The 27,687-nt window shown below is 46.1% G+C and overlaps 1 protein-coding gene across 1 annotated transcript in view; it reads right to left on the reverse strand.

Annotated features, from left to right (window-relative positions):
* Positions 1-14,598, reverse strand: part of MRTFB (myocardin related transcription factor B) — a 295,702-nt gene extending 281,104 nt beyond the window's left edge. Inside the window, exons 1-2 of the mRNA XM_055409522.2 lie at positions 14,493-14,598; positions 14,159-14,281 (exon numbers count right to left, since the gene is read on the reverse strand). The gene's annotated coding sequence lies outside the window, so the exon portion shown is untranslated. The remainder of the gene's footprint in view (positions 1-14,158; positions 14,282-14,492) is intronic.
* Positions 14,599-27,687: the final 13,089 nt, after the last annotated feature.

Below are 27,687 nucleotides of genomic sequence, written 5' to 3' on the forward strand. Positions count from 1 at the left end.
TACTTCCCCAACTGATCAATGGGAAAAATACCACCTACTCCTCAAAACTGGTGCAGATGGAACACACAAGCCTGCATAAGGTGCCCAGCTGCCCCCCTGCTCTGGCCGAGGCTCCCATCTGAGCCCCACTCACCCCCCATGAGTTCCCTCCTTCACTCCTATGCAGGGTGTGTGATCAGCCGTCAGTCAAAAATCGCTGAATAGAACCAACTTTGAGAGCCAGGCTTCCTTTCTCTCTCACTACTTGGAAAAATTTCGCTTCACTGCTCTTAAAAATGAAGACATGTATAAATAAGCTGGCTGTGTCATTCTCCCCGGGTCACTGTTGTACTCCCAGCTGTTGTTCATCAATTCCCAGAGGCTCACAGGACAGGGCCAATCCATGGGGGGCTGAAGGAGGGGCTGAAGGGGATGAAGGGGGGTGTGTGTGTGTGGTTGTCTGGAACCTTCCCCCGTACAGCCAGGTGGGCTCTGTCAGCCCATCTTGGAGGCTGGACAGTTGGATGCCTTGGTCTAGGCCCTTGGCAGGTAAAACCCAAGTGCATCTCAACCATCCTTGCCAGCATCAGCCCAGCACTGCAGGGATAGCGGAGCCTCACAAAGGAGGCCTGAGGGCCAGGTGGGAAGGTGGGATCTGGGCTGTGCCAGGAGCTGAACCAGCTGGCCAGTCACTCCGGTTTTTTATAGGAGCTCCTGGGGAATGGCTTCCGTGGAGGTGAGTCCAGCCACTGAACACAACCTGGGAAGCGCGTTCTCAGAGCTCTGGGCTTGAAGCTTCTGCCTCCAAATGTCCATTCCAGCCAGAGACCTGGCACAGGGCCATGCCTTTGATCGCTCTGGGACTCAGCTGGTTGGTTTGCAGCTGGTTGCAGCCTCTGTACTTGGGTCTCAACACCATCTGCGGTCTGTGGTTGAAGGGAAAGGGGAGCAGGGTGGCAGGGTCACGGGGTAGGGGGGGCCTGATGGGTGGTGTCCTGGCCAGCATGGAGAGCCTGGTCACTCCCCCTCCCCTGAACGTCATCCATGCAGATTAGTGCACAGGCCCTGCTTACTCCACTTCCGATTGACCTGCAGTTACCCACACTGTGATTTGCTGGGGTCATGACTTAGTGTGGAAAATGCTGCATCGCTGCAGCTCTCCCATGATCCTTTGGGACCACATCTGTCCAGTGACCGGCCCTGATTAACCTATGGTCGTAGGCCAGGATGGAATGGGACGGGTGGCTTTGGGAAACAAGGGAAAAGTGACAGTTCATCCTTCCCACTCCTGATCATTGCTCTGGGGTCCAACTAGGCTACTCTCCCCCCTAGATGAGGGCCCTCCAGAAGTCAGGCTCCCAGGCTGCCACCAAGCCCTTCACTTCTGCGAGGGGCTCTTGGGAGTTACAGCTTGCCACCCACAGCCACAGGCCTTCCTCCTGCCCCTCTTATACTCTACTGCCCAAACCATCCAGCTACAAGCTGAATGGGGCTGTGTCACAGAAGTGTTAGTTGCTCAGTTGTGTCCAACTCTTTGCAACCCCATGGACTGTAGCTCACCAGGCTCCTCTGTCTATGGGATTTCCCAGGCAAGAATACTGGAATGGGTTGCCATTCCCCTTTCCAGGGGATCTTCCTGACCCAGGAATTGAACCCAGCTCTCCTGCATTGCAGGCAGATTCTTTGCCATCTGAGCCACCAGGGAAGCCCCTTGCTGTGTCACAGACCTGCCTTGGAAACCTTGCTTGGCTCTGTCCATGGACTAGGGGCTCCCAGATGGGTTTTTGCTTGGCCTATATTGAGTTTTTTTAAAAAACTTGGAAGTTTTGCATGAAAAGCTTGTTTTTCCAACTTTTCTTGAGACACCGAGTCCTATTCCTGCGTAAGTACAGTTGGCTGGAGCTGAGCACAGTGCCTCCCTAGGCAGGTGTTCCTTGGGACACAATCTCCACCATTGTCTATTGTCTCACAGCCATCATCCTTCCTTATCACCTGCCTGGTGCCTGCATGCTCCTGAGTTGCACGTCTAGTCTCCAGGCAAAGGCTTGTGGTGTGGGCTGGGGGTGGAGGGGCATTAGATGGCATGACTCTGTCTGCTTTCCTGCTCACCCTTCCATTTCCTCCCTTCCCTGAGCCCTACCCGCTAACACACTGGCCGCCCCAATCTCTCTGCTCACCAAACAAGCCAGGTACCAACAAAACAGGACCGGGAAACCCGGCGTGCTGTAGTCCACGGGGTTGCAAAGAGTCTGAGTGACTGAACAACAAAACAACAACCAATATAACTCTGCCCCCATGTGTTTTCACTATCTGTACTTCTTTATCTTCATTTGGCAGATATATAGTGAGCATCTACTATGCATGGAGGATCTGGGCAAGGTACCGGGGATAGAAAGATAATAAGATTCAGTGTATCAGTCTCAGTTCTCCAGCAAAAATTGGGATAGAACTCATAAGACAGATAGATGGATGTATGGAGAGATAGGAACTTATAAGGAACTGGCTCATGCAATTATTATTTTTTTAAAGTCGTTCAGTCATGTCTGACTCTTTGTGACCCCATGGACTATACAGTCCATGGAATTCTCCAGGCCAGAATACTGGAGTGGGTAGCCTTTCCCTTCTCCAGGGGATCTTTCCAACCCAGGGATCGAACCCAGGTCTCCCACATTGCAGGCGGATTCTTTACCAGCTGAGCCACCGGGGAAGCCCAAGAATATTGGAGTGGGTAGCCTATTCCTTCCCCAGAGGATCTTCCCTACCCAGGAATTGAACCAGGGTTTCCTGCATGCAATTATGGAGGCCAAGAAGTTCCAGACTGGCAGTCAGCAAGCTGGAGACCCAGAAAAACCAATGGCACAAGTTCGAGTCCAAGTTCGAAGGCAGAAGACCGATAAATCAGCTTCAAGACAGTCAGGCAGAAAGAGGGAATTCTTACTCAACTCTTTCTTTTTCTATTTAAGTCTTCAATGGATTGTGAGGCCCCTTCCCCAAATTGGAGAAGTCAATCTGCTTTATTCAGTCTCCTGATTCCAATGTTAATTTTATCCGGAATCACCAGCACGGACACACCCAGAATCATGTTTGACCAAATGTCTGGGCTTCCCATGACCCAGATAAGTGGAATAAAACTACCCATCACAGCCAACCCCTGCTCTCCTGGAGCCTGAAACTCAGCAGGGTATTCAGAGAGAAGAGAAGGAATTCCAAACTAAGGAGTAAGTGCCAGAGGAGGTCTCCCTTTTATTTCAAGCTTCATCTCAAATAGGATGTTTTTTCACCTCCCAATTTTTCCTGATCTCCCCCATACAATCAGTCACTCTCTCTTGGATGCTTCCAGACACATCTCTCAGGAGAGGTGATTTTTTTTCTCTTTTTACAATGAAAAAAAAAAAGACATAAAAAGATACAGAAAACATGGCAAAGTGGTCTGTACCACCCATCCTTAAAAGACAAAGCATTGCAGATACAGAACAGCCTAGGGTGGCCAAGTTGTCCCCATCTGGCCAGCTTTTCCTGATTTTAGTGCTGAAAGTTTTGGATCCTGGGACCCCTCAGGCTTGGGCAAACCAGGATGGGCCACCCTAGAGTGGCTCTGCTCTACCCTCACCTCTGTGCATACCCTTTCCTCAAAATCACAACCCTCCCACACTCCCCATCAGAGGAAACCACTGATTTATTAAAACTGAGGGCTACCATTTATGTGTCTTTCTTTATTCTTTAATCGATCCCTAAGAGATGGGAATACCAGACCACCTGACCTGCCTCTTGAGAAACCTGTATGCAGGTCAGGAAGCAACAGTCAGAACTGGACATGGAACAACAGAATGGTTCCAAATAGGAAAAGGAGTACGTCAAAGTTGTATATTGTCACCTTGCTTATTTAATTTATATGCAGAGTACATCATGAGGAATGCTGGGTTTGAAGAAGCACAAGCTGGAATCAAGATTGCTGGGAGAAATATCAATAACCTCAGATATGCAGATGACACCACCCTTATGGCAGAAAGTGAAGAGGAACTCAAAAGTTTCTTGATGAAAGTGAAAGAGGAGAGTGAAAAGGTTGGCTTGATGCTCAACATTCAGAAAACAAAGATCATGGCATCTGGTCCCATCACTTCATGGGAAATACATGGAAAAACAGTGGAAACAGTGTCAGACTTTATTTTTTTGGACTCCAAAATCACTGCAGATGCTGATTGCAGCCATGAAATTAAAAGACGCTTACTCCTTGGAAGGAAAGTTATGAGCAACCTGCTGCTGCTGCTAAGTCACTTCAGTCGTGTCCGACTCTGTGTGACCCCATAGACGGAAGCCTACCAGGCTCCCCTGTCCCTGGGATTCTCCAGGCAAGAACACTGGAGTGGATTGCCATTTCCTTCTCCAATGTGTGAAAGTGAAAAGTGAAAGTGAAGTCGCTCAGTCATGTCCGACCCATAGAGACCCCACGGACTGCAGCCTACCAGGCTCCTCCATCCATGGGATTTTCTAGGCAGGAGTACTGGAGTGGCTTGCCATTGCCTTCTCCGATGACCAACCTAGATAGTATATTAAAAAGCAGAGACATTACTTTGCCAACAAAGGTCCATCTAGTCAAGGCTATGGTTTTTCCAGTGGTCATGTATGGATGTGAGAGTTGGACTGTGAAGAAAGCTGATCGCCGAAGAATCGATGCTTTTGAACTGTGGTGCTGGAGAAGACTCTTGAGAGTCCCTTGGACTGCAACGAGATCCAACCAGTCCATTCTAAAGGAGATCAATCCTGGGTGTTCATTGGAAGGACTGATGCTGAAGCTGAAACTGCAATACTTTGGCCACCTCATGTGATGAGTTGACTCACTGGAAAAGACTCTGATGCTGGGAAAGGTTGGGGGCGGGAGGAGACGGGGACAACAGAGAATGAGATGGCTGGATGGCATCACCGACTCTGTGGACATGAGTTTGAGTGAACTCCGGGAGTTGGTGATAGACAGGGAAGCCTGGCGTGCTGTGATTCATGGGGTCGCAGAGAGTCGGACACGACTGAGCAACTGAACTGAACTGAAATGATATTGGAGTGCTATTTTGTACATGCTCACACCCAAACACACACAACCCCAGGTCTGGTCCAGAAAACCGGATGACCCTTTTCTGATGGATGGTGGCAATATGAGCGTGGGAAGCAGTGGGTGATACTTCTTGCAACTTTGAAGGCACAAACTTGCAGGGCAATACACCACACAGTGCAAAAACCAGCAAAGGGAGAGGAAAGTGGGGGAGGGATGATGTGGGAGAGAAGGGGATGAGAGCAGGAGCCGGAGGAGGGAGACAGGCTGTCAGAAGAGGATCAGAGAGAGAGAGGACTCAGGTACAGAAGGTCTTCAAGGGAAGAGAGATGGGGCCGGGACGTTTGGAGAGGTGGCTGCCAACTTCCTCTTCAGATGCTCCTGTGACATCTTCAGGAAAACCTATAGCCATTACCCACATGTAGGGGTAGATGGATGCTTCCAGGGGCCCTGGGAAGAGGTACCAGAGCACCACCGCTGATGGGTGGATGAGCTGCACACAGGGCTAGGGCTTCCCATGAGTGCCAGTTGCTTGTGCCTGCGTCCCACAATCAGCTCCTTGAGGGATCCTGACAAATGGTAAGTGTTTGGTGTTATTGGTGGAAGGAGGAAGCCAGGGAGGGACGGAGGAAGGAAGGAAGAAAAGGAAAGAAAGGAAGGAAGGAAAGGAAGGAGGGAAGCGAGGACGGAAGGAAGAAGGGAAGGGTAGGGCGAGGGTCTTTGCAGCGAGGCCGCAAGAGCACGATGGGCAGAGCAGCGAGGGAGGCTGCGTGCCGGCGCGCTGCTGTGGCCCTCGGACCCGGGAGGCGTTCAGGGACTGTTCTCTGATTTCTGAGCCCCGGCAGGAAGGCAGGGAAGAGCTGGTGTGGGGGTGGAGGGTGGGGAGAGACAAAGGCGCCGAGCAGAGGGAAGTGGGAAGGGGCGGAGGCGGGCTGCTTAGCAACCACAGAAGATTTAGGGAAGTGGCAGGACCATTTCTCCCGGTGCCTCCAAGGGAGGATTTTTTTTTAAAATATATATATATAAAGGAACTGCTCACACGCCCACGCTGGCTGGTTGTGTCGTGACGGCTCTGAGTTGGGGTCCTCTGGAAGTCAGGGCTGTCGGAAGGAGGCTGGTGGCCACGTGTGCGGTGGGAAAAGCCACAGGAACCGGGGGAACATTCTCTGGCCCCTCAAAGGAAGGGAAGGAAGGCTCGCAGGAGGGTGTGGGGACACAGCCTTGCTCTCCTCCCAGCTTTCATCCGACTCCTCCAGCCGCCCCTCCTTCTAGGCTTCAACATCATGACACGAAGGTGTCTGGGGACTTTTCTTTCCATTTTCTTTTCCCCAGGACCCTCGGAACAAGCCCTGCTTCAGCTCCTGCCTCCCCACTGAGAATTCTCTGTTGGTTTTCTTTCTTAATTTGATTTTCTCTGGCTCAGAACCGAGATCAAAAGAAGAAATTCTTTCCAGCCTTTTAGGAATAATTCCCAGAATCTCCCATTGGAAATGCATACATAATTATCAAAGTTATTTTTTTCAAAAAATCATTCGTACTCTCTTATCCTGTTCTTTTCCATCACTGCTGCAGGCTTGCGGAGGAGCCAGGAGAGGGGAAAGTTCAAGAGTGCCTTTGGGGTTGCAGATTGACCAGCATCGAATATTAGACAAAGCAGGAGGCCTGGCCCATTCCCTGGCAATAAGAATTTTCCATGTGTCAGCAAGGAACACGAATAACACTTCTAAAGCTATAGACACCACGGAATTACCCAGTGGGAAGTTATTCCCTTTCTAATTTGTTTTAATTGTCTTAATTTCACCAAGTCTCAAGCTGGTGCTGGGTGGGTCCTTAACGCCTTCCTGATACTCGCTAACCTTCCTTTTAACAGCAGACCTCAAGCTTGGGGCATGTGAGAGCAGCTGGCTGCAACTGAATAACAGTGTGGCCCCGCGTCATGTTTATTTTGGGGGCGCCGTCAGGGGAGCTTTGCATTGATGGCTGGTTCCTTTTTAGAAGAAAGATAAGCAGGTAGTAAATCACAGTGGAGGCGGAACAGGATTAATGATGGAAGCTTTTGGAACGGCCCCCGGGTTGTCTGCATCCCATCCGGGATGCTGGATTTGCAGTCGGTAGGCTGCAGCTCAGGGAAAGTATCCTGTTTGAGGTCAGCTGGTCCAGTCGGTCAGCAGCTGGCATTGAGGGAGCCTCAGATGAGAGCTTTCAGTTTTGGTTGGAGCCAGTCCGCCTGGCTTTGCAGCCCAGCTGTAGTTCGTTCTGTTCTGTAGGATTAAAGAAGTCCACTCATCAACGTCCACTTTGGGATACCAGGCTGTCAAGTGCGGGCGATTGCCAGTCACCAGATATGTGATTCCCCTCTGGACACCACTGCTCTCTCCTCTCGGACCTGGGCTTTGAGTGGAGCAGAGCCACCCCGGCTCCAGGGCTGGGAGGCCATCCGGGCTTGTCTCCCTCTGGGCAACACATTCCTCTGACCATAATTGTTCAGGGATGGGCAGTGAGATGCATATAGATTTTTGCTGGGAATGTTGGGGCTGGCTTTTTCCTGCTGGCCTTGATTCTAAGAAGATGAGCCAGGAGCTTCTACAGCCATTTCTGCCACAAGAAGGGAGGGAGCCAACAGAGAGGGAACGGAGCTGAGAGACTGGGAGAATGAGAAACCTGATCCTGATGGTATCCTTCCATCCCTGGATCCAGCTGTGCCTGAAGCTAGCCTCTACCCTTGGCCGCCTTTACAGCTCCCCTCTGAGCCAACAAATTCCTCTTTCATGTCATCCAGTCAGGATCATAGTTTCGGTCACTTGCAACCACAGGAGTCTTAACTGATGAAATGGCTCGTGCAAATCCTTGGCCACTGAGAGAAAAATAACTCAAAGGGTATGTTCTATAGACGTGGGTGAGTGGCATTGTCACTCTATACAAATATCGGCACAGGAAAGGCTGTCATTGTACTATGGAGCTCCAAATTTCAGATCATCATGTGAGTGTCTTGCATGCAATGCCTTGTTTAATCCTTGTAACAGTCCTGGTGTGTATAAATATTTTTATCATCATTTTATAGATGAGAAGATTGAGGTTCAGGAAGCCTCCTTGTACCTTAGTGTGTGATCAAAGCTTGTTCCTCAGGACTTCGGTGGTCATCCAGGGGTCGGGAATCAGCCTGCCAATGCAGGGAACGTGGGTTTGATCCCTGGTCTGGGGATATCCCACATGCCACGGAGTAGCTAAGCCTGTGAGACATAACTGCTGAAACCCACACATTCTAGAGCCTGAGCTCCTCCACAAGAGAAGCCACCACAATGAGAAGCCCACTCTCCTCCGCAACTAGAGAGTAGTGCCCACTTGCTGCAATTAGAGAAGGCCTGCGTGCAGCAACAAAGATCCAGCCCAGCCAAAAAATTAAATAAATATTTTTTAAAAAAGCTTATTCCTTAAATTGGGGATTGAGATTGACATAAACACAGTGCCAAATGTAAAATAGATAACTAATAAGGACCTATGGTATATCACAGGGAACTGTATTCAATACTCTGTAATGATCTATACGGGAACAGAATCTAAAAAAGAGTGGATACCTGTATATGTGTAATAGCAAAAAAGAATATTACATTGTAAATAAGCTATATTGCAATAAAAAAAAAATCTAAAAAAGTACTCTGTAGTCCTAGCCACCCCTCCACAGTAAACAGTTTTCTCACTGAAATGGACAAAACCCTGAGTCTGCGTGATTGGGAGGGAACCAAGGGGGCAGTGCCAACAGGCAGCACGGAACGCTGCTTCACGCTTATCTTACAGGTGATCTGAATGCTCCCCCTCTTGTACCCAGCCTCCATGGCTGCACAAGGAGGGCTGGAGCTGCAGAAAGGGAGTCAATTCTTTTTATCCCTGACAACCGATAGACATGCACAAGCCCTGGGTTTAGATCAGAACACGTTTGGACTCACTGGCAGGGTGACTTGGACACTTCATCATTTCCACCCTCACTGCTTTTCTCATCAGGAAAATGGAGACCCTGGCTCCCTGGTTCGCCTGTCCCACCCAGCTACTGGAGCACCAAATGAAGGCAAAGGCGTGAAAGACTACTTGCAAAATAACAAGCGGGGCTGCAGGAAGAAGGGAGTCACCTGACTTCCCAGAGGAGGGCGGGCAGATGTGGACAGGTGTAAACCAACCACCTACATTGCCTCCTTCCTGTCCAGGGCTGGAGGGAGGCAAGCTGTGCGGTGACCTGAAAGGAACCTTTCTGTCCCCAAAGCAGAGAGAGATAAGAGCTGTGAAGCAAGAGAAGCGAGCGCTGCTATAGGCGCTTGGGGGTTTATTTTTACCCTCTTATCTATATCCTGAAATGTCAAGCGTGGAGCCACCTCGCTGCCCAGCCCCCCACCATCCCCAGCCACTACACGTGGCAACACAGCCTGGAAACAGGCCCCTTCTCCTCCTCTGTTTCTCCGCCTCTCCGAGAGAGTCACGGTGCTATGGCGACAGGAGGCATGGAAACCCTGAAATAGAGAAGTGGGAGGAGAGACCTTTTATTTGGGTTCTGGAACAGGCTCACTTCCTCCTAGAGGCTTGGGGTGCAGAGGAGGCCCTTGGCACTGTTGGGTACCTATTCTAAGGTTTCCTTATAGATGGGCCCTTTATGTTGCAAGACATAGAAATCCTTATTTAAATTGGGTTATATAATAAAGAACACTTAATTGGCTGAGGCCACTAAAAAGACCAGCATTAGGTTAGGCTTCAGGTGAGGCTTGATCCAGGGACTTGATGCCATCACAAGGACTTCTTTCTCTCCTCTTGGCTCTGCCTTCTGTGGTGTTGGCTTCCTCTTCAGGCACTGTGCAGGGCTTCCCCACATCCTCTAGCAGTTCCAGAGTCTTCCTGCTTGGTCACAAATGGTTGCAGTGGTTCTAGACCTCATATCCATAGACTGCTGCTCCTAAGGAAGAGAGAGGAAATTCTTTTTGCCAGAAGGTGCCATGAAATGTCTTCTTGTGTTTCACTGGCTCTGACTGGGTTCTGTGCCCATCCCTGAGTCAATCCCTTGGGTGCCAGGGTGGGATGTGAAGAAAACACTGATTAGATTGAGACAAAACCAGATTGCCAAGAACAGGGAAGCAATGATTTCCCAAAGGAGATTTCAGGCACTGACCCCAAAAGGTGATGGAATGGATACTGAACAACAAGCAGGAGACTGTTTCATGGTTTATTCACTTTGTACTTTCATCCTCTCCTGCCCAGGGAAGCCTCTGAGATTAGTGGTGACTGTTTTTATCCAGAAACAGGCCAACATTAATTTCTTCTGTTTCCATCTATGGGTTTCTGTGCAGTTCTGAGTTCTAAGACTTCGAGGTCTGTCACTTTCAAAATTTCACTGAGGCAACAGACATCTTCCCCAGGTAGGTACATAGGTACAGGCTGAAATGCCATCCGTTTACCTACCAAATGCTTCCTCTGAATTCAAACTAAAATGCACACTCCACACCCCGGCTTACCCATCACTCACCCCTTGAGACACAGAAACTTGTTCAGCCACAGAAACTTCTTTTCTTAAAAATATTTATTTATTTGGCTGTGATGGGATCTTTAGTTGCAGCATATGGAATCTACTTTCCTGACCGGGGATGAAACCTGGGCCCCCTGCATTGGGAGCGAGGAATTTTAACCACTGGACCACCAGGGGGGTCCCTAGCTATATTCAGTTCCTACTCTGCCTTAAACAAACCAATCTTTCGTGTGCCACAGAGCTTTCCTATTTGTTCTTTCTCTCCAGTTAGAATGCTCTTTCCTTAAAACTTTTCACAGTTGGCTCCATCTCATCATTCTGGTTCTGCTCAGATGTCACGATTTCTGAGAGGTCTTCTCTGCCCAGCCTAGCATATGAAGCTATCTGAAACTCTCCTGTCCCTGATGGTTTGAGTAGCTGTCTCCCTTCACTGGTTGTAAGCTCTGCGGGCTGTACTGGTCCTGTTGACGTGTATACCTTCCTGGCTCTGTGTCTGGTACACTGGAGGCACTCAATAAATATTTTGGGACCAGGGAATGAAAATTCTTTTCTGAACCCTTGGAAAATTTTGGAGGTAAAGGCACATTCTTATATTCTTTTTCTTGGTTTAACTTTGTGTTGTTGTTTTTCAGTCACTCGGAGGCTTCCCTGATAGCTCAGTTGGTCAAGAATCTGCCTGCAATGCAGGAGACTCCGGTTCAGTTCCTGGGTTGGGAAGATCTGCTGGAGAAGGGATTGGCTACCCACTCCAGTATTCTTGGGCTTCCCTGGTGGCTCAGCTGGTTAAGAATTTGCCTGCAATGCAGGAGACCTGGGTTCAATCCCTGGGTTGGGAACATCCCCTGGAGAAGAGAAAGGCTACCCACTCCAGTGTTCTGGCTTGGAGAATTCCATGGACAGTCCATGGGGTTGCAAAGAGTCGGACAAGACTGAGTGACTTTCAGTTGCTTTCAGGTCCGACACTTTACAACCACATGGACTACAGCACACCAGGCTTTCCTGTCCTTCACTATCTCCTGGAGTTTGCTCAAAGTCATGTCTATTGCACTGGTGATGCCATTCAACCATCTCATCCTCTGTCACCCGCTTCTCCTACTGCCCTCAATCTTTGCCAGCATCAGGGTCTTTTCCAATGAGTCAGCTCTTCTTATCAGGTGGCCAAAGTATTAGAGCTTCAGTTTCAGCATCAGTCCTTCCAATGAGCATTCAGGGTTGATTTCAGGGGACTCTCTAGAGTCTTCTCCAGCACCACAGTTTGAAAGTATCAGTTCTTCAGTGTTCAGCCTTCTTTATGGTCCAACTCTCACATCCCTACATGACTACTGGAAAAACCATACCTTTGACTATATAGACCTTTGTTGGCAAAGTGATGTCTCTGCCAAGCTATCATAGCTTTTCTTCTAAGGAACAAGTATCTTAATTTTATGGCTGCAGTCACCATCTGCAGTGATTTTTGGAGCTCAAGAAAATAAAATCTGCCACCATTTCCACTTTTTCCCCATCTATTTGCCATGAAGCAATGAGACTGGATGCCAGATGTTAGTTTTTTGCATGTTGAGTTTTAAGCCAGCTTTTTTACTCTCCTCTTTAACCCTCATCAAGAGGCTCTTTAAATTTGGTTCCTACCAAAATGCTCGGTATAAAAGAGATAATATACATACTACTTTTCAAATAAAGAGCTTACTGCTGAAAGGATTCACTCAAAGTTGCACCGAAATTAATCCAGAAAGATACCTGGGAGTGCCAACTGCTTCTGTGAGAAATTCCACTTCCAAAGCCAGTGTATGTGAACATTTGAAGGCATAAAACTGCAGAGGGGAATGTGTGGCCATCTTCTGATCCAGATCTCTGAGTATAGTGGCCAGACTACCATTCACAAGTAAAACCATGAAAACATATGATGATGATACTCTTTACTCCTTGACCCAGTGAGACAGAGTGAGAAGAATGTCCCATAAGAAAAAGATTTCACCCTGTCCATGGCAGACCCATAAGTTAATGTCAAAACTTCAGCAAGCTGATGCCTCAAAAGGAATCCCCATGCTCTCCATGGACACAGACCCTCCTTAAGGTTACCAAGACCGACCGGCCTGTGACAGTCCTCAGAACAGCCAGGTGACGGTATGGATGACCCAGAGCAGCTAATGGAAACTCGAATACTTCCTATAGATAGACATCATTGCTTCACCACTCCACAGACAACTCACCATCTGGGACAACTCAAGGATTCTTAGTCATTGCTAGTTCACTGCTCACCAACCCTCAGAGTCGATCCCTCTCTTAGGCTCTGAACTTGGTTCATGGTACCCTGAATTTCACCTTATAGCAGTGGTCCCCAACCTTTTTGGCACTAGGGACCATTTTTGTGGAAGACAATTTTTCCACAGACTGGAGAAGAGGGGGTGGTTTCAGGATGATTCAAGCGCATTTCGTTTACTGTGTCCTTTATTTCTATTATCACAACACTGTGATATATAATGAAATAATTATATAATTCATCATAATGCAGAATCAGTGGGAGCCTCGAACAACTAGACGGTTCCATCTGGGGATGATGGGAGATGGTGGCAGTCACTCCCAGGGCTAGCATCATTGCCTTCACTCTACCTTAGGTCATCAGGCATTAGATTCTCACAAGGAGTGGGCAACCTTGATCCCTTGCATGCGCAGTTCACAGTAGGGCTTGTGCTCCTATGAGAATCTAGCGCCGCCACTGATTTGACAGGAGGTGGAGTCAGGTGGTAATGTGAGTGATGGGGAGTGACTGTAAGTAAAAATGAAGTTTCACTCAACCACCCACCACTCATGTCCTGCTGTGTGACCAGGTTCCTAGTGGGCCACAGACCGGTACCAGGGGTTGGGGATCCCTGCTCTATAGAACTCACCAACATTTATAATAATAATAAAGAATCCATATTTCCGTAATAATTTAATTAATATTCATCTTCCCCACTGGACTCCAAACATCTTAAGGGCAGGGAGAGATCTTGAACTCACTACGATATCTAGGCATTCCAGCTGTGCCTAACGTGTAGACCATGCCTCCCATGTACTTTCTGAATGGAGGAATGAATGGAGCTCAGGGCCTGCTGGGAAGACATCGCACAGTCAGACTGACTCAGTTGGAAGGGAGCAGATGCCGAATATTTTCAGAGTAAATCAGACCTTGTCATCTCATGACTACCTTGTCTTCCTCATCAAGGCATCTCCTGTGCCCAGAATAGCATCTGGCACAGAGAAGTGGACCAACAGATATTGGGAGAATAAACACATGGATGGACACTTCCCTGAGAAGCTTGGTTACCTTCTTAAGATAAAGTCCTGGAAAGGCAGGATGTTATTCTGTGATGTTATTGGACCCTGAATATTTAGGTGTCAATGTCCTGCATTAGACCCAAAGATTCCATTGAGGTCATTCCCTTCAAACTCAGTGGGTCTGGTTCTAGGAGTTGCTAAGCCAGCAGGTCAGCATGGGGACAGGGGGACTACAAACTATGTTTTCTTGAGACGCTCTATTGGACTGGCCTATACCACCTTCAGGGGTTACATACTTCAAGTGCGTTATGGCTCTTGGTTCTCATCACACACCCTGAAAACAAACAAACAAACCACACCCAGGGATGGTACTGTACCTTGTGAGACAGTCTGGCCCCAGGCCCTGCTACCAGGTTGGGAGGGTATGGAAAGGGGTCCTCTTTCTCCACGGCCACATCTTCCTTACTGAGGGATCTGAGTCCAAATGGGTCTCTTTGTGTCTGAAGTTTAAGCAACCAGGGGTGCAAATATCAGGTTAGGGTCCCTCCTTTGAGGGGGAGAGAGGTTCAAGATCAGCTCTTAGATCACCAACCCAAAATCAAACATCAAAAACCTCCCCCAAAACCATGATGTAAAAGCACCATCAAGCCCAGCTTCCGAGCACGCATGGGTCTCCAGCCCACCCCAGCCCAGTGAATGGAAGTGGCTCACCTCTGAGTTAGAGAACCTCTTCCAGAACCAGAAGGAAAGAGAAAGGGATTTACGGGTTCGTCACAGAGTTGTAGGCTCTGGCTGGCCCCCAGGATGAGTTCATTATTTATTCTTAGAGACGGGACTTGAATTAAACAAACAGTGCCTATAAATAGAGTGGGATACACTCAGCTCGGTGTCACTGAAAGGTCCTTTTCACAGGGACAGACGTGCTAAATGGATGTTCTCGGGTTACCCTGCTGGTACTATGTGGGGAAGGGTTGCCCTTTTTCTTTGTAAGTGGTTTAAGAGGAGGGAGGAAAAAAAACAACAGGCGAGTCAGACCTTGGGAATCGGCACTGTTTCTGTCTTCCTCATCGCCTTTTCTAAACGCTCATTCCTGTTATAACCAAGAAGGAGACTCCGAGGAAGGAGGTCGTTCAATTAACACCCTGGCAGGGCAGATTGGCATGTCCCTCTGGGAGCTGTATTTGACAGAGTGTTCTGCTCTTTAAGATTAGATTGCAAACTCCTTAAGGGAAGGGACCAAGTGCTAAGATTTCTTCTTGATTTCTCCTATTCTGCCAAGTACGGGGATGACTAGGGTTTCAGACCTTCAGCTGTGAATTAAAAAGGACCCTCTTTAAGCATGGACAGCTTCATGGTGGGAAGCATGTGTTCCAGGCCTGGTGGAGCTCTGCTTGGAGCAGCACTGAGCGTATGCTTGAAAGGGAATCACTTCTCCCTGAGAGACCTGTGTGGGTGGAAACTTCTGGAATAACTGTGAATAGACATCAAGCAATGAGGCCACAAAGTCAAGTCACTATAGTAACAACAAGAGCTACAGTGGATTCCCAGGTGGCACTAGTGGTAAACAACCCGCCTGCCAATACGGGAAACATAAAAGATAAGGTTCGATCTCTGGGTCAGGAAGGTCCCCTGGAGGCGGGCACGGCAACCCACTCCACTATTCTTGCCTGGAGAATCCCATGGACAGAGGAGCCTGGCATGCTACAGTACATAGGGTCGCAAAGAGTTGGATATGACTGACATGACTTAGCATGCATGCGCCATGGATTCAGCATTTGGCCAGGTCTTCAAGATATTATTCTGTTTTACCCTTACTTGTGAAAGCTCATGTAGGGACTTCCCTGGTGGTTCAGCGGTTAAGAATCTGCCTTGCAATGCAAGGGATGAGGGTTCAACCCCTGGTCGGGAAACTAAGGTCCCACATGCCATGGGGCAACTAAGCCCGAGTGCCACATGACTGAGCCTGCACGCCACAACTAGAGAATCTATGCACCATGACGAAAGATTGCGCGTGATGCATCAAAGACCTCACATGCCACAACTAAGACTTGATGGCACCAAACAAATATTTTTTTTTAAAAAAAGCTCATGTAATCTTTTCAAAAACCCTATCCTCATGATTATTTAGATTTTACAGGTGAAAGGAATGAAGTACCCAGAGATTATGGACCCTGTTCCAGGTCACACGGCTGGGAAACAAGATAGGAAGTCAGGCAGTTTAGCTCCAGAGCCTGGTCTCCTGCAGTAGAAACTGAGTTTTTGGAGTAACGATTTATTGCTGCACATGCCTGGTACAGGCCCAAGCCCATAACACCCCATCAACAGGGGACCTGGGACAGGCCAATGACAGTGAATCTCAGGACTTCTGCTGGGAATGTTAGGATGAAGATAAGCTGAATTTCCCTCTGGAGGGGAAAGCAGCCTCAGGAGGTCCCATGGCCATCCTGCCACTCCTGGGGGAGCCTTGCTGAGAATGAAAACAGCACTGAGCAAGAGCCAAGCTGAAGAACAGATCCTGCTGACATCCTGTGAACCTTGATCCAGCTAGACCTGACGCCGGAACCTAATCCTCAACTTTGCACTTTCATGAGCCATGTTTTCCCTTTGCGGGTGAAGCCCAACTATTTTGAAACAATCAAAATAGTTGATTTTCTATTACTTGTTGTTGAAAGATCCCTCACTGAGACAGGCTGGCCCATAAGAAAACATCATTTGGGCCAAGTAACCCCTCAGCCCCATTTGTAAGTAAGAGCTCATCCTACACTCCCTTTTCTCACATTTGGGCTCTTCCAGAAACACATGCCGTCCTGAGACTACACGCGTCCTCAATGGCCCCATTTTCTGCTTACTGAAATCCTAAATACTGCTTTCCTACTGAGGCTTCCTCTGATGCATCCTTCACGATTACCTACTGCCTTGCTTGGTTGCCATGATACAGAGCTTATACACTCACTTAGCCCTTATTTTTATTTTGCCTTGCAATACAGTTAGCTATTTAGAAATCATTCATTAACATGTATTGAAATCTTCCTACGTGTCACATCCTCAGCTTAAGTGCTAGGGATTCAGGGGGAATAATATCAGCATGTATCTGAGTTCTGTCTATATGCCCTGCACTGTGCTTAGCACTTCACATGCATGGGTTATGCCACTGCACCTCCTAAAACCCCCCACAGGGTAAGGACGGACAATATCTCCACTTTATATGTAAAAGAATGGTTAAGTAGGAAGTTACAGACAGACATCGAGAGCAAATAGATAGGAAATTGCAATGGGAGTCACCAGACGAGGATGTAGATTTTCACAGCCAGTACTTTCAAATTAGGTTCGCAATTCTAATCCCTCTGATTTCTCAAATCCCTAATCCACAAAGAGGATAAAAAAGAATCAATAGGAATTAAGAGAGAATTTTAGGATGATTTTTTTTCTTGGGTGGGAGGGCCGAATCCCATGCAGTCATTCACCTCCTAACGAACACACACGCAGAAGGTTGGGGCAGGGGGTGGGGGCGCGGTTAACCTGTTCCTGTGCCTCGGGTCTCGCGAAAGCAGCTTCTGGAGGTTCTACGGAGAGTTTCCTGGGTGGCTCTTGTTTCTAGGGAGCTGGAGATGACCCCCTGAGCAATCCACAGGATGAAAGAGGGCTAGAAAGCCAAGAAGAGAGGGAGGTTTTCCTAATGACTGTCAACGGACCTCACATGAGCGAGCTGACTGATGGATTTTGTCTCAGGGTGGCTGAGAAGGGCAACCAGTCCTCCTCAGAAGAGGCTGGAGATGCATCACCAGATTCTGGTGAAGCAGCCTGGTGGTATGAGTTGTATTAACCCACGCTGGGAACTCTTCAATACCCATGACCATGATCTGGCCATGACCCTATGTAGTACTTGAGCACACCCAGAGGAGACAATGTTATCTTTTGATTCTAAAAGCCAAAGTAAGTACAGGCATACTTTGTTATATGATACTTCACAGATACCGCATTTTTTTTTTTTTTACAGATTGAAGGTTTATGGCAACCCTGTGTTGAACAAGTCTACCAGTGAAGTTTGTCCACCAATATTTATTCACTTTGTGGTTTTCTCACATCGTGGTAATTTTCATGATACTTTAAATGCTGCACCAGCAAAAAGATTATGACTCAAATGATGGTTAGCATTTTTGGCAAAAAGGTATTTTTAAATTATATATATATGTAAATTATGTATGTATATTTATTAGACATAATGTTATTGCACACTTAATAGACTACGTGTCTGACTCTTTGCAACCCTATGGACTGTAAGCCCGTCAGGCTCCTCTTTCCATGGGATTGTCCAGGCAAGAATACTGGAGTGGCTTGCCATTTCCTCCTCCAGATGATCTTCCGATGCAGAGATTGAAACCACATCTCCTGCATTGCAGGCAGAGTCTTTATCTCCTGCATTGCAGACAGATTCTTTATCTCCTGCACTTCAGGCAGATTCTTCACTGTCTGAGCCACCAGAAAAGTCCCTAATAGACTTACAGCAGAGTGCAAACATAACGTTTATATGCATTGGGAAACCGACAATTTCCTGTGACTCGCTTTACTGTGATATTTGCTTCATTGTGGTCCTCTGGCGTTGGTAACCCACGCCATGTCCGAGGTCTGCCTGTGCCCTTCCTCCCGCACCCCTGTTTGTCCTGCATGGCCTCTCTTCTACCCCCTGGTCTGTGTTCGGTGGGGGAAGATGGTAAGTGTCTATTTCTCTCTTCCCCAAAGGCCAGAAGCCCATGATGGTGGGTTGCAGGTGGAAGAAGAGGAAAAAGTGGCTCATCTTTAATGATAGTTTTAGGTACTATTAACAATTGGATGAGATTTTGGAAATGAGACTAATTTGTGACTCAGGAATCATAGAACTTAAAAAAAAAAAACTATGAGTGAAAAGAAGGTCTTGGTTCCCACCTGAACTGACATCCCCATGCCAAGATAAGGACTTAACCCACTGAAATTGTAAAGAGACAAGAAGAGGTAAGACCAAAGTTGCCTCTGTGATCTCACCCACTAAGTTCTCTAGACAGAAGGCCAGGCAGGTCAAGTGACCCACTCAGGGTCCCAGAGCCAATGAAAAAGGCAGAACCATGTTCTTATTGCTAAGCTAGTTCTGCCCTCCAAGAATCAACTGCCTCTTCTGTTCCTCACTGGCTTATTTTCATCCTGTTCTTCCATTCATCCTATTCTTATCTTATTCATCATCTTCTTGAATTCCCTTCTTCCTCAACTTATAAATGACCCTGGACCCATGTTGACAGAAGCGGGGCTTCCGTAGGTAAGGTTATCCAAGGATGACTTCAATCACAAGATTGAAGTCATCAGTCATTCCATAAACAACAAGGGCCTACTGTATAGCACAGGGAACTATATTCAATATCTTATAATAACCTATGACAGAAAATAATCTGAAAAAGAATATATGTACATATAATATACATATCTGAATCACTTTGCTGTACACAAAACTAACCCTGTATTGTAAATCAACTATAGCTCAATTAAATTTTTTTAAAAAACAACTATGATTCAAAGAACAGCAAATTCCTAAGCACCAAATCTGGAGAGTTTCCTGTTTCCATCTGCTGAATGCTTTGATGGTTATTATGATGATACTGGTATTATTAACACAGTCACTGAGACACAAAAGTTCCAGGCCCCAGAATGAGTGCTTTATGCATGCTTTCTGATTAAATCCTAGCCACCGTGTGCAATGAATCCTCCTGAGTGTTAGCCCCACTTATCCAGGAGGGCATTGAGGTTTGGAGGAGCACCTTACAAGGATGCATAGGCAGCCAGCAGAGCCAGATTCCAAAGTAGGTGTGATCCTGGAGCTGTGCTCCTAGCCAGAGTCCCTAGAACCTCATAGCCGCCCTCCCCGCATGGCTGGGAGTTGCCTTCAGGGAGTTTCCTGCTGTTATGCCCTATTCACTAAAATGTGTATGTACCTGCTCAGTGGGGTCCAACTCTTTTGCAACCCTATGGGCTGTAGCCCACCAGGTTCTTCTGTCCATGGAATTTCTCCAGGCAAGAATACTAGAGTGGGTTGCCATTCCCTTCACCAGGGGATCTTCCCAACCAAGGGTTGAAACCAGGTCTCCTGCATTTCATTCAAATTCTTTACCATCTAAGCCACTAAGAAAGCCAGAGACATCTCGAAAGACTATTTATCATTAATACTATCTAGAAGAAAACTTCAGCGCAATAGTTCAGAACACAGGCTTGGGAGTCAGATTCCTTGGTTCAATTCATTAGCTACGCATCCTCTATCAAACTCCGAGCTTTGGTCACCTAATGTGTAAAATGGTGATGTAGTGTCTTCCTCTTGGTATTTATGAAAGTTATTAGTCTATTCACAAATATTCTAACTCCTCTTCCCCTCTAAGCACATAATAAAATTATTATTATACTTTTCATCCCCTTTCAAGTTAATCATGGCCATGTAATTTGCTGGTTAGCAAAATAAGAATGAAAGCGACTTCTCACTACCAGAGGGAAGCTTTAAGAATTGATGTGCGTCCAATAAGGACTTATTGTATAGCACATGGAACTCAAAAAAAAAAAAAAAATTGACGTGCAGGGACTTTCCTGGTGGCTCAGTGGTTAAGACTCTGCAATTCCAATGCAAGCAATGTGGGTTTGATCACTGGTCGGGGAACTAAGATCCCATATATTGTGCAGGGTAGCCAAAAAATAATAATAATAAAAAAAGAATTGATAGGCAGTTTGTTTTTTACCTTCATGTGTTTCAAGTGGCCTGGGTCCCTGAGGGTCTTTGATGAACACAGCCCCTCCTCCCACTTCAAATCACCACTAAACACATAACAGGAAGGAGAAATACACCTTTGTTGTCTTGAGCCAATGAAGTGTGAGGATTGTTTCTTACCAAGCATAACCTCGCTGATCCTGACTAATACAGGGTTGGTGGGAGGGTTAGATATAACAAAATGAAGCTCCATTAAGATACCTCTGTACACATATAAGAATGGGTATAAATTAAAGACAGACAATAGCAAGTGTTAGCAAAGATGTGCAGAGACGAGAAGCCTCATATGTTGCTGGTGGGAATGAAAAATGGTGCAGCTGCTTTGGAAAAGAGTCTGACAGTTTCTTAAAAATGTAAACATAAGCTTACTGTACAACCCAGCAACTCAACTCTTTGTCTTCCTCAAAGAAATGAAAACATATCTTCACATAAAGACTTGTATGTGAACGTTCACAGCAGCATTATTTTATATCCAGCATTATTTATAGCCAAGAAGTTGGAACAATGAAATGTCTGTCACATACAAAATGTGGTGTATCCATGCAATGGAACACTATTCAGCAATAAAAAAGGAACAAAATACAAATAATCCCAACATGATGTTTGACTTATGATTTTTCAGTTTTACAATGGTGCATAAGTGATATGCTTTCTTTAGAAATTATACTTTGAATTTTACAGCATGATGCTTGACCATAGCTTCTGGTCAACCATGTGACTGCAGAGGTGAACAACGGATACACTTAACAACTGTTCTTCACCCAGACAACCATCCTCCTATTCACTTTCAGTATGGTGGAGTGTTCAGTCACTACGTCATGTCTGACTCTGGGACTCCATGGTCTATAGCCCGCCAGGCTCCTCTGTCCATGGGATTCTCCAGGCAGGAATACTGGAGTGAGTTGCCATTTCCTCCTCCAGGGGATCTTCCCCACCCAGGGATCGACCTCAAGTCTTCTGCCTTCGCAGGCAGATTCTTTACCACTGAGCCACTTGAGAAGCCTTTGGCTTAGCTACTGTATTTGAAAACTTTTTCCAGTTTCACCAGGTAAACTTGGAAATGCCCAACTGAACTGTGAGCTCCTGGTAAGCTTGTGATGTTTTGTCTTGTGATGCTTCTTGAAAAAAAATTAAAGAATAAAGCACAGATTTGCTCATTTATATTCCTTATCCCCCTCCTCACAAAAGAAAGGCTAAAAAATTTAATGTGGCAGTTAAAATTTTAATCAAAACACCTTAACAGAAATTCAAATACACAAAACTAGTAAATACATAAAACCAGTCCTGTTCCCTTTCACTTGGGAGGGCAGTTTAGGGGCAGGGGAAGACTGTTTGGTTTAAGTAACATAATCTGTTTCCATTCTTAATGATTCTGTTTAGGAAAGAGCATGGGATCTGGGGGTGGGGGCAAACAATGAGGTACAAGACCACCTGTGCCATCTTCTTGATTGCCAGATGCAGGTAAGCCTCCTAACTCCAGACTTACCATTAACGCCATTGCACAAGTGGGAAAACTATCAGCTCACAGGGTTTTGTTAGGGGCTGAGAGTAAGAGGGCTTCCTGAACTCTAGAGCACTATAGGATATTGATCTTTTTTCATCCATACTCCACCTGGTATAGGTCACAGAGCCATGAATACAACACAGCATAAACAGCCACAGGCCACAGCAGTCGGTTCACCAGAAGTCATTTGCATGGCAAGACATAAGCAGGCCTTGTGCTAACACTGTGCAAGGCGGTCCTGGCAGCTTCTATGGGGCAATTAATAGTATTCACTATATTACATGAGCCAGTCAAGTTTACTATACTTTACCTACTTTACTATAAAAGAGGCTTGGTGTTAGACTATTTTGCCCAGCTGTTGATGAATATAAGTGTTCTGAACACATTTAAGGTAGGCTTGGCATGATTGTTAGTAGATTCGGTGTATTAAATGAACTTTCTGCTTATGATATATTCAGTTTACAATGGGTTTATTGGGATGTAGCTCCATTGTAAAGTCGAGGAAGATCTGTGCTGAGATATGCTATCATGCAGACAAACCTCAAAAGCATTGCACTAAGTAAAAGAAGCCAAGTGCAAAAGACTATGTATTGTATGATTCGATTTCCATATAATGTGCAGAAAAGAGAAATTTGTAGAGAAAGGAAGTCCTGAGGTTGCCTGGGCCCGAGTGTGGGAGTGGGGACTGACTGTACACAGGTTTGAGAGAACATTGGTAAGGGATGGGATAGCCTAAAACCGGATTGTGATAATGATTGCACAGTTTTATGTATTCTCTGAAAAAATCATTTAATGGGTCAATATTATGGTATGGGACTTCCCTGGAGGTACAGTGGATAAGAATCCACTTGCAGGGGACACAAGTTCGATTCCTGGGCTGGGAAGATTCCACACGTTGTGGAGCAACTAAGCCTGAGAGCCACAATTACTGAGCCTGCGTGATCCAACTACTGAGCCCACACGCTGCAACTCCTGAAACCTGTGCACCTGGAGCCTGTGCTCCACAACAAGAGAAGCCACCACAATGAGAAGCCGCAACTAGAGAGTAGCCCCGACTCACTGAAACTAGAGAAAGTCCATGTGCAGCAACAAAGACCCAGTGCAGTCAAAATTAAATAAAGGAAAACTTAAAAAACCCTATGGTATGTAACTTCTACCCCAAGAAAGCTGTTAAGAAAAAACTAAGCATAATATCTGGCACACGGGGAAGGCTCAGTAAATGTTTGTTATTATTCCTCAATTTAGGGGTGAAATGCTAGGACTGAGGCTCTGCAATGAATTGATTACAAGTGAAGATCTGCATTCAGTGGTCTGGCAATAGGGGTTTGGCAGGGACCGGCTTCCTTCATAGCTCAGTTGGTAAAGAATCCACCTGCAACGCAGGAAACCCTGGTTCGATTCCTGGGTTGGGAAGATCCACTGGAGAAAGGATAGGCCACCCACTCCAATATTCTTGGGCTTCCCCCGTGGCTCAGCTGGTAAAGTATCTACCTGCAGTGTGGGAGACCTGGGTTCAATCCCTGGGTTAGGAAGATCCCCTAGAGAAGGGAAAGGCTACCCACTCCAGTATTCTGGCCTGGAGAATTCCATGGACTGTATAGTCCATGGGGTCACAAAGAGTCGGACACTACTGAGTGACTTTCACTTTCCTTCAGGGACCCGAATTCTCACATCCCCCAATTTTGTATGTCGATTTTGTATGTTGATCACCACCTGTAACAGATAAGGGGAAATTAACATTGTCCTGTACCAAGTCTCTGGGCTTCCCAGGTGGCGCTAGTGATAAAGAGTCCACCTGTCAATGCAGGGACATAAGAGACACAGGTTCAATCCTTGGGTCAGGAAGATCTCCTGGAGGAGGATATAGCACCCCACTCTAACATTCTTGCCTGAAAAATTCCATGGACAGAGGAGCCTGATGGGCTACAGTCCAAAACATCACAAAGAGCGGAGTGACTTAGCACGCACGCACATACCAAGTTCCACTTGGAAACAGGGGTCAAGGTCAGGTATCCTAACCATAGTCCATTGTTCTCTGCTGACATTCCAGGATGCCATGAACCTGAGCCTTTTCAAGATATTACAGGCAGACTTAACTTGGTGTGCCTGTAAAAATGTTTCACTTCCCACTGTATCTCTATCCTCAAAACTATACTGTCAATGATGATATATATTTTCAATCAGCTTTCCATGTCGGCTCCCTTTTATCTTTATCTTAATGCTCTTCAATGAGTGTGAGCCAGGCAGAGTTAGGAGTTGAATAGAGAATGCTTCAAGGTTAAGGTTGGAAATGGGGAAGGATAGGAAATCTCCCTGTTACATGCAGTTGTCTGTCAAGCCCTGCTGTAGCATTCACAGACTGGCTGATGCAATTCCAAACAACTGCCACTTAGGCCTTAGGGCCCCCTGAATAAGACAAAACTGATTCAGAGAGGCCTTGAATTCTAGTGGGTTAAAGTTTGAAGGGTCACACTTACAGTATCACTGATGGAAAGACAGTCCAGCCCTTCAGTAGTCTGTTCAGGCGGCTTTAACAGAATATTACAGACTGGGTGACTTGTTGTTAAGTCGCTCAGTTGTGTCTGACTCTTTGCAACACCATGGATTGCAGCACACCAGGCTTCCCTGTCCTTCACCATCTCCCAGAGCTTGCTCAAACTCACATCCATTGAGTCAGTGATGCCGTCCAACCATCTCATCCTCTGTCATCCCCTTCTCTGCCTGCCTTCAATCTTTCCCAGCATCAGGGTCTTTCCTAATGAGTCAGCTCTTTGCATCAGGTGGCCAAAGTATTGGAGCTTCAGCTTTAGCTTCAGCATCAGTCCTTCCAATGAATATTCAGGATTGATTTCCTTTAGGATTCTCTGATTTGACCTCCTTGAAGTCCAGGGGACTCTCAAGAGTCTTCTCCAGCACCACAGTTCAAAAGCAGCAATCCTTTGGTGCTCAACCTTCTTTATGGTCCAACTGTCACATCCATACATGAAACCGGAAAAACTATAGCTTTGACTATATGGACCTTTGTTGGCAAGGTAATGCCTCTGTTTTTTAATATGCTGTCTAGGATGGTCATAGCTTTTCTTACAAGGAGCAAGCGTCTTTTAATTTCATGTCTGCAGTCACCATCTGCAGTGATTTTGGAGCCCATGAAAATAAAGTCTGTCAGTTTCCATTATCTCCCTATTTGCCATGAAGTGATGGACTGGATGCCATGATCTTTGTTCTTTAAATGGTGAGTTTTAAGTCAACTTTTTCACTCTCCTCTTTCCCTTTCATCAAGAGGCTCTTTAGTTCCTGAGGTTATTGATATTTCTCCTGGCAATCTTGATTTCAGCTTGTGTTTCATCCAGCCCAGCATTTTGCATGATGTACTCTGCATAGAAGTTAAATAAGCAGGTGACAATATACAGCCTTGATGTATTCCTTTCCCAGTTAGGAACCAGTCTGCTGTTCCATGTCTGGTTATAACTGTTGCTTCTTGACCTGCATACAGGTTTCTCAGGAGGCAGGTCAGGTGGTCTGGTATTCCCATCTCTTGAAGAATTTTCCACAGTTTGTTGTGATCCACACTGTCAAAGGCTTTAGCACAGTCACTGAAGCATAAGTAAATGTTTTTCTGGAATTCTCTTGTCTTTTCTATGATCCAGCAGATGTTGGCAATTTGATCTCTGGTTCCTCTGCCTTTTCTAAATCCAGCTTGAACATCTGGGATTTCTTGGTTCATGTACTGTTGAAGCCTAGCTTGAAGAATTTTGAGCATTACTTTGCTAGCATCTGAAATGAGTGCAATTGTGCAGTAGTTTGACCATTTTTTGGCATTGCCTTTCTTTGGGATTGCAATGAAGACTGACAAGTCCTGTGGCAAATGCTGAGTTTTCCAAATTTTTTGACATATTTGTTGGCAGACTGGGTGGCTAGTAAGTAACAAAAATTTATTGCTCACAATCCTGAAGGCTGGGAAGCCCAAGTAAAAGTGCTGGCAGGTTTTTTGTCTGTGAGGACCCACTTCTTAGTTCACAGATTGTCATTTCACTATATCCTAATGTGATGGAAACAGTGAGGGAGCTCTGTGGGGTCTCTTTTGTAAGGGCACTAATTCCATTCATGAGGGCTCCACCCTTATGACTAGTCACCTCCCAAAGGCCCCACCTCCTAATACCATCACAGTGGAGGTTGTTGCAAACTATGATTTTAAGGGGATATAAACATTCAGTCATATATCAAGGCTATATATTTTCACCATGCTTATTTAAGTTAAATACAGAGTACACCATGTGAAATGCCAGGCTGGGTGACTCACGAGCTGGAATCAAGATTGCCAGGAGAAATATCAATAACCTCAGATACGTAGATGATACCACATTTATGGCAGAAAGTGAAGAGGAACTAAAGAGCCTCTTGATGAAAGTGAAAGAGGAGAGTGAAAACACTGGCTTAAAAGTCAACATTTAAAGAACAAAGATCATGGCATCCAGTCCCATCACTTCATGCAAATAGATGGGGAAATAATGGAAACTGTGACAGACTTTATTTTCCTGGGCTCTAAAATCACTGCAGATTGTGACTGCAGACATGAAATTAAAAAATGCTTATTCCTTGGAAAAAAGCTATGACTAACCTAGACAGCATATCAAAAAGCAGAGACATCACTTTGCGGACAAAGGTCCATATAGTTAAAACTGTGATTCTTTGAATCACATATGTGAATCATTCATCCATGATTCAGTAGTCATGTATGGATGTGAGAGTTGGACCATAAAGAAGACTGAGCAATGAAGAATTGATGCTTTTGAACTGTGGTACTGGATAAGACTCTTGAGAGTCCTTTGGCAGCAAGAAGATCAAACCAGTCAATCCTAAAGGAAATCAACCCTGAATATCCATTGGAAGCACTGATGCTGAAGCTCCAGTACTTTGGCCATCTGAGGCAAAGAGTCAACTCATTGGAAAAGACCCTTATGCTGGGAAAGATTGAGGGTAGGAGGAGAAGGGGGCGACAGAGAGATGGTTGGACGGCATCACTGACCCAATGGACATGAATTTGAGCAAACTCTGGGAGACAGTCAGGGACAGGGAAGCCTGGTGTTCTGTAGTCCACGGGATGGCAAAGAATTGGACATGACTTAGCAACTGAACAACAACAACATCAACAAACATTCAGTCTCTAGCAACTAGAGACCACCATGGCCCTCTAGTTAGCATCCAGCAGGAAGCAAAAGTAGAAAAGAGATGATGTATATAGTAGCATCATCTGAACAACTAGTGGTTTGGACCCATAGTCAGGTCCCTAACAGAGAAATATGTTTTTGATCTTTTCTATGTCCAGGCCCTCACTCCTCACTATAACATTCTCACAGTGCATCCAGCTCGCTGGCTACTCACTGGAGAAAAGATAAAGGTTAAGTGATTTTACTATTAAATAAAAATGAAAAAAAAAGAGCAATTAACTAAAACAACTAAGATAAAAACTAATAAATCTAAAGACAGTAGAAGGAAAGAATGAAAGATAAAAGCAGACATAAGCAAATTGGAAAAAAGAAAAACAATAGGATTGGTAAGATAAATCAAAGAACTAACTCTTTTAAGAGACCAATAAAAGAGACAATCCTCTGGCAGGGTTACATAAG

The sequence above is a fragment of the Moschus berezovskii genome, chromosome 27 (genome assembly GCF_049115385.1).
Source record: "Moschus berezovskii isolate FMDL1 chromosome 27, NW_MosBer_1.0, whole genome shotgun sequence".
NCBI lineage: Eukaryota > Metazoa > Chordata > Mammalia > Artiodactyla > Moschidae > Moschus > Moschus berezovskii.